At 48.3% G+C, this 13484-nt stretch overlaps 1 protein-coding gene across 2 annotated transcripts in view; it reads left to right on the top strand.

The window, feature by feature from the left end:
- The first annotated feature begins 1932 nt into the window (after positions 1-1932).
- Positions 1933-13484, top strand: part of LOC102696470 (guanine nucleotide-binding protein subunit beta-4) — a 37620-nt gene continuing 26068 nt past the window's right edge. For both annotated transcript variants that reach the window (XM_069197550.1, XM_069197551.1), the window contains exon 1: positions 1933-2091. The gene's annotated coding sequence lies outside the window, so the exon portion shown is untranslated. The remainder of the gene's footprint in view (positions 2092-13484) is intronic.

The following is a 13484-nucleotide window of genomic DNA, read 5'->3' as shown; positions in this document are numbered from 1 at the left end:
GAGCAAAGCCCTTCACCCCAGCTGCTCCAGGGGTGCTGAATAAATGACCGACCCTGCACTCTGACCCCCAGCTTCTCTCCCTGTCTGTGTGTCTCGTGGAGAGCAGGTTGGGGTTCCTAATGCAAGAAATTGTATATGGCCAATAAAGTGATCTGATCTGATCTTAACACCCTGCACAAGACGGTGACGCTGCCGCCGCCTCTGCTGGTTGTCACTTTAATTACACTCCGGGCCTGCTGAATGCGGCTGTGGCACGCTAACCCCGGCGGGGGCGTGAGCTCCTCCAGCGGGAACAGGGCGCCGCTAGAGCGCCACCTTGCGGGGGCGCCGGGGAGCTCCGGGCTGTCGGACGGGACACGGTGTGACACACACACGCACAGTGCCGTCGCTCTGTGGGCGGGTATCGGAATTTCACCCACCGCTTGTTGTGAAGGAAGTGTGTTTTGTTTTGGGGTTTTGGCTGACAACGACAAAGTGAAAGCTTAGAATAATGTACTTTGGGCTTTGCGATTTTTCAGAAGAGTCCTTTGGCCATGATATGAGGCCATTTACAGATACATGTAATCGACTTAAGTGCGGCTGCGGGGATTCTTAAATCATGTCGTTTTACGAGGGCACTGCCTGGCCTTTTTCCTGAATCGTTGCCGTGCTAGGCCAAGCAAAATGCTCAAGCAAAAATGACTTTCTTATTTTATGCTAACAACGTATGTTTTCTGGGTGCAAACAACTCTGTAAACTGAAGGTCAAGTCCCTGCCGGAGAAAGATAGGCTAAACGTTGGCAGTACAAGTAGCTTAGAAATGAACGACTCTAAACAGCAAGTACAGACGAAGTACCGGCTCAGTGACCACAGCCTGGCCATAGAAACTGGACATAGGCAGACCTGGCTGCCCAGAGAGGACAGGCTCAGTGACCACAGTCTGGCCATAGAAACTGGGCGACACAGGCAGACCTGGCTGTCCAGAGAGGACAGGCTCAGTGACCACAGCCTGGCCATAGAAACTGGACACAGGCAGACCTGGCTGTCCAGAGAGGACAGACTCAGTGACCACAGCCTGGCCATAGAAACTGGACACAGGCAGACCTGGCTGTCCAGAGAGGACAGGCTCAGTGACCACAGCCTGGCCATAGAAACTGGACACAGCCAGACCTGGATGCCCAGAGAGGACAGCCTCAGTGACCACAGCCTGGCCATAGAAACTGGGCGACACAGGCAGATCTGGCTGTCCAGAGAGGACAGGCTGTGCTCCCACTGCCAGCGGGGAGAAATAGAGACAGAGGTGCACTTCCTACTGCACTGTGACAGATACTCTGGGATTAGAGAAACATTCTTCTCTAAATTCAGAAATCTAATCCCAGAGTTCCCACACCTGCCAGAATCAGAACAGGTCCCAGTCCTACTGGGAGATTGAGGAGGGAACTCAGTTGAACTGGCAGCCCAGTATGTGATCTCTTGTCCCAGCCTGAGGAACAGCGAGCCAGTCTCCCAATGATGCTCCGTGTGTTTGTATGTAAATGTCCCATGATGTGTATATATTGTAAAGGTATGTAAATGTCTGTATATTTTATGTTAATTGTATATGATTTGGCAACACCGAGTTCTCCATTGGTCACGCCGATCAAGTTGTTGACGTGAACTGAGTCTGCTACAGTCTGATCAGGAGTGGGGACGACTCGGAGCAGCTGAGCCTGAAACGTCACTGGGATACGAGAGGAAGAGGGCTGTTGCTTTTCCTGGGGGTCCGGTTGGCGGGGCGCGTCGTATGGTCTCCAGACCCGGACTTCAGCGCGTTTACAGACCCGCGACACTGCTGCCACTGCCGCCGTTTAGCGGGCAGTGATACATGTTGCAGAAAAGAGAGGACTGCCCCTTTAAAGAACTGTGCCCCCCCCCTCCTCCTCCTCCTCTTCCTCCCCCCCCGCCCGGCCCCTCACCTCCGCCTTGCTGTGGATCTGCTCCACACCCACCCACACTCGGCACGGACACAGAACCGAAACTGCGCGCACGGCTCTGCACAAAGGCGCTTACTGGGAGTAACAGGAAGAAAAGGCGAGCGTCTGTCTGCTTCGGGATACAAGACCACTGAATCATGTAAGTAGACCCCTCGGGTCCCGATGTGTTTCACATCCCCGTCGGTCGTCTGCGTGTCTCCTCGCTGCTGCCGTTATCTTGCGTGTCGCCCCACACGCCCCAGACGGGGCGAAGGGGAATCAGAGCCGCGCATTCGCCGCGGAGGGCGACGGGCGCCGATGCGCTCCGCGGTGAGGTTTCTGGTGACACCCTGGGTTTCTAAAGCCTGCTGGTGGTGGCTTCCGTCTGCGCTGCGTGGATGTCGAGGCTGGCTCGTTTGTCGCTGTCGTGTAGCACACAACAAAATGGCATAGGGACGGGCTGCTGTTCATCACAGCATAATTATTACTTTCTCTTACTGTCCCCCCCCCAAACGCCATTTGTTGTGGGTAACAACAGATTCCGTGCGCTTCATTTTCAGTGGGGTTTGCAATGCCGTGTTTATCTAAAAGGGAAAACCCCGCTAATGCAGATTATACGCCTAGTTGACTTGGCACTACTGGCTGCAAATGGCTAAAAGTCAGCCATTTCTAAATGGTGATCGCCGCGGCCGCTGGACGCCCCGACGACGGGCCCGGCCCTGTAGGCAGCGGCTCGCCACACGAACAGGCTGCGTTTCTCCGGCCGTGTTCGAGCCCGGTTCCCGGGCGCTGCCGATGGAGGGCGAGAGAACTGCCCGGTTCTGTTGAGCCACAGCTGGATCGCAAATTAAGGCGGCGGCTGAATAATCAAAGCCCTTAACCCCTGGAGTGAAAACCAGGAGATGTGTTTCCAGTCCAGCCAGGTTCTCCTGACCTACATCAGCTGGTCAGTGGCTCAACTGGAGCAATTTACCAGCCTCTCCCAGCTGCTGTGAAGAGACCTGCGCACCCTGCAGGCACATCAGAACCAGGACAGCCCAGCCCTGGTACAGAGCACAGGGAGGGGAGAGGAGAGACTCTTTCTATGTGGCCGTGTTGAGTGAAAGATGCACGCCCAGGTCACTGCGGTGTTGTGTGTCTTTTCCTGTCGGCACGGTGGGGACACAGTCACTAATGTGGTCTGTCTTAGTGCTGGTTCGCGCTGCAGAAGAACCCCACCGAGCTCAGATCCACATGTTCCACCACATTAAGATATTGCCGCCCCACACCCGAAAAGCCAAAGAATCAGATGGCCAGCACTTTCTTGACGGAAAGTGACAATTCTGAGCCCACCTGTGCTGTGTCATTCCTGTGATAGCGTTCCTAGGCTCAGACACTCCACTTGGCTCATTAGTAATGCAAACTATTGCTGCAACATTTTCATGAATGACCTTTTTTCAGTGTAGCAATGAAAAATAAAATAAGTAGCAGTGTCTAATCTTGGACCATATGAAAATAACAAGTATGCCACTTAACTTACAAAAGATTTACTTTCGATATTTCTGTCTCATATTCATTTGTGTTGCCTCAGTTCGTTTTCTGAGAATTTCTTACCCGGGGGGTTGTCTAGCTTGGTCTTTCCTGAAATGCGGTTCAGGAACTGTAGTCAGGGCTGATGACGCAGGGGGTGTCAATGTGCTTCGATTTTCTCAGGGCAGGTCAGCCAGGGCTGTCCGCCCACAGTTATTATAGGTGTCATCTTTGACTTCCATCACATCTGGGGAGATGATTAAATTGGTCCAATTAACAAATTAATTGGTCCAGTTAACAAACAGAGAACCCATGTGGACTGAAAGCCAGAAGACTGTAGCTCTCAAGGAGTTATTTCAGCTGACCTACGTGATACAAGAATACAAAATCTTATTTCTAGTGTCTCAGCTGTTCGGAACAATGGTGGCCAATGAGATCCACTGTTTTGTGATTCTCGTACTTAGTTAAAATTGTCACGGTTAAAATAGTAACTGTCTATAAATAATCTACTAGCATGTTATCAATTATATCTAATAGTTTCTAGCTGTGTTTTGGGGTGTTGTTCAGGCTATGGTCAGGATTAGGGTCTTGTAGCTGATATGCAATCAGTGTGCAACAGAGGTTGGTTATCATCACATTTATTTATTTTACTGTATTAATACATTATAAATGAATATGAAGAGCTTTTTGTAGGGGGCAGCCAGTTCTTCCAATAGTGATTTTGTGAGGTGTGGAGGTTGACATCACTGGCCAGGTTGATCAGAATGAGAGAGAGACCAGGGAGTGATTCCTGATTGATTGGTTTGAGAGAGAGAGAGATCAGGGAGTGATTCCTGATTGATCGGTTTGAGAGAGAGAGATCAGGGAGTGATTCCTCATTGATCGATTTGAGAGAGAGAGATCAGGGAGTGATTCCTCATTGATCAGTTTGAGAGAGAGAGATCAGGGTGTGATTCCTGATTGATCAGTTTGAGAGAGAAGGATCAGGGAGAGATTCCTGATTGATCAGTTTGAGAGAGATCAGGGAGTGATTCCTCATTGATCAGTTTGAGAGAGAGAGATCAGGGAGTGATTCCTGATTGATCAGTTTGAGAGAGAAGGATCAGGGAGAGATTCCTGATTGATCAGTTTGAGAGAGAGAGATCAGGGAGTGATTCCTGATTGATCAGTGTGAGAGAGAGAGAGATCAGGGAGTGATTCCTGATTGATCAGTGTGAGAGAGAGAGAGATCAGGGAGTGATTCCTGATTGATCAGTGTGAGAGAGAGAGAGATCAGGGAGTGATTCCTGATTGATCAGTGTGAGAGAGAGAGAGATCAGGGAGTGATTCCTGATTGATCAGTGTGAGAGAGAGAGAGATCAGGGAGTGATTCCTGATTGATCAGTGTGAGAGAGAGAGAGATCAGGGAGTGATTCCTGATTGATCAGTGTGAGAGAGAGAGAGATCAGGGAGTGATTCCTGATTGATCAGTGTGAGAGAGAGAGAGATCAGGGAGTGATTCCTGATTGATCAGTGTGAGAGAGAGAGATCAGGGAGTGATTCCTGAATGATCAGTATGAGAGAGAGAGAGAGATCAGGGAGTGATTCCTGATTGATCAGTTTGAGAGAGAGAGATCAGGCAGTGATTCCTGATTGATCAGTTTGAGAGAGAGAGATCAGGGAGTGATTCCTGATTGATCAGTTTGAGAGAGAGAGATCAGGGAGTGATTCCTGATTGATCAGTTTGAGAGAGAGAGAGATCAGGGTGTGATTCCTGATTGATCAGTTTGAGAGAGAGATCAGGGTGTGATTCCTGATTGATTCCTTATTATCATTATGAGATATATTATGAGATATTTCTGACTGTCTTGTCAACCAGAATGATTTCTGTGGTTCATACTTCTGTACTCAGAGGTTTTTCTTAATCAGGAAATGATTATTGGATTGGCTCGCTGGGGTATTGGACTGGACTTGTCCTTGTCTGTTTCTAGTATTCATTTAATGCAAGATGAATTTGAACAATTAATTTCTTTAATGCGTTTTTTTTTTGTTGTTTTTCGGGTATGAAGATCTGCATGAATGGAAACTCCTGAGCTGTTGTCATAAATTTACACATTCGGAGACATGTCACATTATTGTAAGAAACTCCACAAACATTTTTTGAAATGGCACAATTCTAAGTCCTCCAGGCGAATACTCTTCCTCTGTGGCTGGAGAGGTTTACCAGAAGTACCGGACTCCCAGCTACTGGCAGTGCTGTTGCGGACAGGAACCACACGCTCCGCAGCTGGGCACCACAGCGAGTCTGGTTACAATGGCGTGCTCTTCTGTGCTCTCCCCACCACAAGCGCAGCCTTATTGCTGTGCTGGGGTGACACTTCCCAAGTCGACAATGACAGTGTGTCCATTGTGATGCAACAATGGCACCAAGGAAAGAAAGGGAATGATCAAGGAGTACAGAACAAAGACGGGCAGTGAACTCCATTACAGGCTGCAGCATCTTCAGGAGCTCACACGCCCACAGCTGACAAAGGCCTTTGCTGAATTTGCCAGAATCCGTATGGATATTTCCTCAGGGTGGGGACCCGTTTACAGACCTGTGTACAAACCTTGCCTTCATTACAGTTGCAACAGTTTTTTTTTTAACAAGCTGGAAGTTTAAAGCATCATTAAGGCTGTTGTGGAAGGAGTGGAAGATGAGGAGGGAGTGACTGTTCCTCAAATTTTAACATTTGAAATGAAAACGAATGAATCACAACATTTATGCAATAATGCAGTGCTTTCAAAATACCTTCTGGTGATATTCCACCATATTTCACTTGTAGCAACACATTCTGCCGTCAGGAATGTGCGTTGGTCCTGTGTGTGCTTCGTGTGTTTGTCCATCCGGTCGTGTCGCCAATGTAGGAAGACGAACCGCGTCAAGAATATCTCAGGCTTAGATTTCTGATGGAGTGACACACCTGTACGACAGCTGTTGAAATTGAAAACAAGAAATCAGGGGCCACTCCTTCAGGAACATATATTTGCTATTGCATTCTCTTTTTAATTTATCTTTGCGGAATGACTGGGTGATTGGTTAATAGGATGATTGACCTCCATGACCGTCTTTCCTAAGTAATCAGTAAGGATGTCACGATGCACTGAATATGGGAAAACAGTAACATAAAGGTTACAGATAAGAGACGCCGTTTGGTTCATTCAGCTCTTTTGGCTGCTGGTAGCTGATCAGAGGATCTCATCCAGCACTTCCTAGAAAGAAACAAGGGCATCAGCTTCATAAACAGCAGGACTGGAGCGTTCGCTCCATGCTCCCACACCCATTTGTGCACAGAGGTGCCCGATGTTCTCGGTTTTAAAAGGACTTCCACACCGTTTCCACTTGTGGTCTTTAGTCCGTGGTTCACTGTTGATTCTGAAGAATTCGATCGTGTTAACTTTGTTAAAGCTTTTGAAAATGTTGAATACTTAAATTGTACAAAGAACTCCTGTAGTCTTCTCTACTCATGATTAACAGATTGTGTTCTCAATCAGCGTACAACATTACTTTAAGCCTGAGAAGGTACATTGCGCACTTCGCTGTTCCTCTCTGTGCTGTTTCCAGAGCAGAACACCTTGGTGTGTCTATTGTGCTGCCCAACATTTAATACAATATTCTAAGATATATATATAAATTTAAACTACTATCTCTTAATTCAAAATTTACACATTTAATTATACATCCAAACTTTCAGTTTGCATTACAAATTGGTTACCCTCGTTGACTATGATATGAAAATGATGTTTCAGCATAAAAACCTGAGTCTAAGCTTCTACAAGCTGAACGTTTCCATTATTATGTTTCTCCTTTATGTTTCTGTTGCCTGCTGGTGACACTCTACACTTGTCTGGATTAAATGTCCTCCACCAGATGTTTGTTCAATCTTGAATTTTGTCCTTTTTAATTTCTTTTTGCAGCTTCTGCAGTGTAAGCTTGTCTTTTATTTTGGTATCATCTGCACCTTTGACTAATTGACTAACTTTACTAGAGTCTAGACCACTAGTATAAATTACAAAGAGCAGGGTCCTAATACAGACCCCTGGGGCACCCCACTAATTACATCACCCCACTTTGGGCATGTATCCTCGTCAGTCCTCTCTGTTTTTTATCCATTAAACAGTTCTCAATCCAAAGACATTCATTACCCTGAAAATTCAGAATTAACCTTTTTTGAGAACATTATCTAAGGCCTTGCTGGCACACTGCTGTTGTTGCCTGGATTAAATTGAAATACTTCTTCATCAAACATAAAAACATAAAACCCTTCTGGGGGAGTTATGGAAATAATGAATGTAAACAGGACACAGATAACAGGACATTTGTCTTTAATTTCTGTTACCCTGAAGTCTACCGTAGTCTGTATGTGCATTTGAGTAACTCTAAAGCAAATACAATCCACGCACACGCCTGTATCTCTTTAGTCCACACTGGGCATTGTGCTTAACTACACCATTTGTCAACACTGTAGGAATTAAGGGTGATCTCAAGGCAAAAAGAGAGCTCTCAGTCTGCGAACAGACAAGTATGTTCTGCAACAGAGCACTGTACGGATTCTGCAAACTTGTGGACTGTTAAAGTAAAAATGTCTAAAGCCTTAAGGATGCAGGTCATGGGGACAAAAGGCTAGATACCCCTGTGTTTTACTGCATTCAGCTAACACACAGCAGAACTGGTTTATTTAGTAAACTGAGAGCATGCTATCGTGTGCAAAGCTGCAGCAGCACTTCTGAAAGGGCAGGCTATACGATTCGTCTCTGTAATGCACTGAGGGGTTAAAATGAGGCTCTTTACGCTCAGCATTATCCATCGATGGGCAGCAGTCAGGGGAGCAGCTGCCTGGGGGGGTTCTGCGAATCGTAATGGGGAGCCGGCAGATTAAAATGAGCCAGGCCGAGAGAACAAGGCGCATGTTCTCTAGCCTGAGCTCGTCTGAACCCTTGGGTAATCTGTGGGGAGAAGGGGGTTCGGGGGCAGGCAAGGGGGGAGACTCGTGTTCTTTGAGTCACATTAGCGCTCTTCAAGTGGGGCCCTTTCTGAATTATCCATTATGGATGACAGCTCTTCGCTGGGTGGTATTTCTCCTACCTACGTGACGTCAGTTGCCATTTGCGAGAGTTGCCCGGGCAACGACCAACCACCCCTGGAGATGCGTCTGGTGGATAAAACACGGATTTTTTTTCTTCCTTTTTAGGCTGTAACATACAGTATATATGTGTCTTTTATAACGAGTGCGTGTAATGAAACAGCAGTAGTCCTATTTCGCGTGCGTATATCAGTAAGATGGGATAAATCCGTCTAATTACTATTTTGCAGCACACTTCACATTGTGGTGTTTCTTCTGCCTGTTCTCGCCTCGGTTTGTCAATGTCTTGTTTTTGTGCGCACATGTGTACTGCAGTCTTGTCCTGTGTAATGTGTGCCTGCGGAGGATGTCCGTCGCAAATCCAGCGAATATGATGTCCTTCTAGGACAGGCTAATGCGTGAAAAATGTAAGCACCAAAAAAAAAAAATACACCGCGTGTATAAATCTTGTTTCGCGGGAGTAGGAGATTACACGGGCATGTATGTGCTCCGGTTGATTGCGATTCTTTTCGGGGCGTTAATTTGAGACCCCGGCTCAGGTCTTTCTCTCGCCCTTGGGCTCCCTGGTGATGTCAGACCCGGCATCTGCGCTTCTAGTGGGGTTATCTGTTATCAGGACCAAGACGTCTGAGGAGGCACGCAGGCTACCTGCTTGCCTGCTCGGAGCCGCAAGCCTATTTTTAGCCTCGACTGCATCTATTTTTAGAAACCAAGCTATTGATGTTCTATTCTTTCCCCCAGAGTGCTGAATTTCTCTCCTCCTCCACCCCCTCTCTTTCTTCTTTTCCCCCAAGCTCTGGATAACAATGCAGAATTTGGAGCTGAATCTTAACAGCAGACGGCAAAGCTCATTATTTATTCTGCTCTTTTTAAAGAGCGGAGCCCAGAGAAACCAGATATCGTGCAACGCCCTGGTCCACGTTTTCCACGATGTATTTTAAGACTGGAGTCTCACCCGAGACCCGCTGCGCACGTTTCCCTGCGTGTTCAACACGTACGGGTTCTGCCTGATTGATTGGATTACCGTTGCCTGGATTAACATTTTATAATACAATCTCATAAAAAAAAAGCCTCCAGAAGCTTTTGGGAAATAACAAATGGAAAGGCGTGTATACATACAGGGACATTCATTTAAGTGCATTCAAGTCACTCTGATGCAAATCAAATACACCTCGTCAGTCCGGGAGTGTTTTAAGAGGTCACTTAGTTGCTACATTACTACTCTGTCCAGACTCTAGGAGCCGAGACTGGTGTTGAGGCATAGGAGGGGAGCTGCCAGCCTGCGGGCAGTGAGCTTCACAGCTGAGGACTCTGACCAGCGCTTCTGTGATCTTCGCTCTTTCCCGGTGGGGCAAAACCTTGCAGAGAACGGGCGGCGCCGCCGAGTGCCTGCCGGAGCAGAGAAGACGGTTTTGAATTTTGAGTAATCTGAAATGCCGGTCCTGTTCGGGTTTATTTTGTGGGCGGACAAATACGATGCAGCGTGCGCCTTAGTTTTAAATTCCATGTCATGCATCAGGAAATAAAGAGCAGCGGAATGTGCGTTGTAACTATTTGAAACTAGCAGGCGCACAGTTTGTGGCAAGGGTTCACCTCCTGAATTGGAACAACTGAATGTGTGTTGGGGTCACGGCTGCAGTCCCCGTGACGTCACACAGGGGAGACCGGGGCAGTGAAGGCCCCTCCTCCCGCTCGCCGTCGAACCACTCGTGTGTCCAGACGTCACAGTCAGCACCGCCCCCCACCTGCAGGGTCAACGCTGATTGGGGCAGGGGCACGTCCCTCACCCACCACATGACATATCGCCGCATTTCCGGCCACACGGGGCGCTGTGTCGCTGAGAGCCAGAGAGCGCTAGACAACTGCTCCCACCCTGCTAGTCACACACGTTGCTGGTCTGGTGTAGTCGCTCACAGTCATGGCCGAGGCTTGAACCCACAACTGCAGAGAGCAGCCTGTGACAAAAGACAGATTGGAGTCATAAAACGAGCCGAAAAAAGAAACCGATTTTTTAAAAAAGCCAGAAGCCCCACAGCCATGGAGTCCTTGAAGGTATTATTAACTCATTTTCAAAGACCCAATCCGTGAACGAGTGGTATTTAAATTTTTAATTTTGTCTTTAGTCGGGTCTGACCATCAGGCTCTGACTGGCAGGATTTTTTATGCCGTTGCCAAGGTTACATTTTGCAGTGAATTCTTATTTGAGTGTTGTGCTGGAAAGGGTGGGCCACTCTGGAGGGTCTGGCGAGGATGAAGCTGCTACAGGGCCTAGTGCAGCTCCATACACTGTGTTGGCTTGATAGTAGCTCAAAGTAAACGGTCAATCAACAGCATGTTGTCCTTGTTCGCACACAAAGTACCTTCGTCTTGGCAGCATAGACCTCACTTAAGGAAGAGCAACCTGAAGATGATGCATTCAGACATGCCTAATGTTGGTGGAAGCTACTTTTATGATTTCCAAGATGTGGTGTTACCGTCATCTTGAAGATGGTAAGCGATGGTAACCGTGAAATATCTCGACGAACCCACCAGCGCTGTAACGGGACTGTCCAGCATTAAACAGACCTGAGAGCGTGAGCCCCTCCAGGAGGGGTCACAGGTCCATCGCAGGGACCCCCCGGCCACACTGGTCCCCACTTAGACAGCTGGGAGGACTGGACCCACTGGGGTGAACGACTCACTCCAGGGTTACAGCAGCAGTGTCTGCAGCAGCAGGGACTCGAACCCACAGCCTGTTAGTTTTGGGTCCAGAGGCTCACGCACTGTGATATGGCTCACTCCCCCCCCAGAACACTGACCCAATTGCCCATACCATATGTATGTATGGATCTGATTATTGCAGCTTTTTTTACTTGCAACTGTTGCATTACGTGATGCACCTCACGTCTGTGGAGGGCTGCTTCGGAGTTGTACCACGGCTTCAGGCTGTGGCCTGAAATCTGGATACAGCTGGTTCTGGGCACAGAGAAACGTCATTTGACATGTTCATGAGCATCTGACTGTCTCAGTCTTTAGCAGCTTGAAGTCATTCATGGGCACAGAAAAACGTTTCCTCTCGTTGCCTCTCTCTGTTGAAAGAGGCCTCTGCTGGAAGTCGAGCTGGGCTCTGTTTTGTAGAGCAGTGGAGTTAAGGAAGATGGCTTCAGAAGAGGCAAGGCTTTGAAAAGGGATTATAGACGAGTAAACGATCGTTTCAGTATGAAATATCTGGCTAAACGTTTTTTTGGCCTGTATTTGATGCCCTTCCTGTCCTTGTCAAGGACAACCTCAGACGCGCAGTGTTAAGCCGCAGACGAGCGTCACTGCGGCGCTCACAACTGTGATCCCAGTTATATTTTATTCATTTAATTGCCTTTACGTGGTGCTTCTTATCCCAGAGGATGCTGAAGCGGCGCTTCACACATCGGGGGGGATGCACTTCGCCCGGCACTCAGGCGCGGCCCGTGTGGGAGTGTGGCAGCTGCCGCCCTCGTGGGCGTGTCTGCGGCCCTCCGAGAGTCCGACGGACCTGAGGAATAGAAGCAGCAGAGAGAGAAGCATGTTGCAGAGATGTGTGAGACCTGTCCTCGGACTCCTGGAGTCGCACGTCTGCTCTTTCAATGAAAGAATCCACATCCACGTGACGGTGCACGCCTCAGGTTCTGGCTCGAGAGCAGTGGACTCTCCTGGCCCGGGCCGGACCCCCCCGGTCCTGCTAACCTCTGGATTCAACTGTAAACGAATAATAAGGACCATCGGAGAATCTTAAATGAGACAGTTTCTGTGTTTTCATTTTGGAACAGAGTATCGATAGGCTGAGTCTCTTCAGAGTCAACAGTGAGACACAAGAGGGAGTGGATTTGCAGCACAGACGCACAGAGGAGGTGTGCATTTCCACAGAGACTTGTAGGAGTCTGGAACAAACCTTCCAGCCCCATTGTTGAAGTTCCTCAACCCAACTCACTACTCGCAACCAGGGGGCCAGATGGCCTCCTCTCAATCTGAGCAGCAGGCCATCTTGTAACGTCTTGTGGATGCGCATTCCTAAACCAATTAAGTATTAATTGATTAAATAATTGGATTGAATTAACCTCTGTTGCCCCTAAGGGAACTTGTCTTGCACATCAAGAGTTCATAAAGGTACAACCTATACGACTATAGGACAATACACAATACAGAGACACAGAAGGATATTGAGCTGCTAACCAATCCCCCTCTTGTGTGGCCGTTTACAAGCTGTCTAGAGGCCAAGTAGTGGCCTCTAGTGGCAGGTCAGCTGCAATTACAGCCTGTTTTAGGGGAGCTGCCACACCTCTATGTTAATGGTAGTCTGAATGAGTTAAAAAATAACTTTATTACTGAGAGCCTGTGGAGGAGCATCTAGAGGAGAAGCTCTGGTGGCAGCTGGGATAAGTGTCCCAGCTGAGCCCTCGTACTGCTCTCTGGAAACCAGACATTTTTAAATATCACACGTCTCATCTGCACTGTGGCACAGGAGGCTTCATACATTCTCGCATTGACGTCACTGGGCTTTTAGGAAAGAGACTTTGTTATTCCATCACGTGGGCGGTTTGAAAGGGGCTTCCCGATATAGCTCCCTGCTTTCTCGGGAGGGTCACGGCGAGGGGTCCGCCTGTGAGCGGCGGCCTCTTTTATCTCGGGAGCAGGGCATGTGGCTAGCCCATCGGGGGCGCTGGCAGACTGCAGCACTCCAGTGATGCGCAGTCGGGAGCTCACAAGGAAAAAACACACTTTTCCAAAGGAAGTCCCAATGTTGGGGGCTCGGGCTACATTCGGAAAACGGCACCGAGGACCCACATACATAATTTTACGTATAATTTCCCTTCAGGATCAATAAAGTCTATCGATCTATAAAATTCCCCTGGGTTACCTGTCAGGTGGAAAGGCAACATCCTGCAACGTCAGGAGAAATTCTTGTCAAGCGGCTCCTTTCCTGCTGGCA

The sequence above is a fragment of the Lepisosteus oculatus genome, chromosome 13 (genome assembly GCF_040954835.1).
Source record: "Lepisosteus oculatus isolate fLepOcu1 chromosome 13, fLepOcu1.hap2, whole genome shotgun sequence".
Lineage (NCBI taxonomy): Eukaryota > Metazoa > Chordata > Actinopteri > Semionotiformes > Lepisosteidae > Lepisosteus > Lepisosteus oculatus.
The sequence above is the reverse complement of the archived record's forward strand: the minus strand, read 5'-3'. Positions and strand labels throughout refer to the sequence as shown.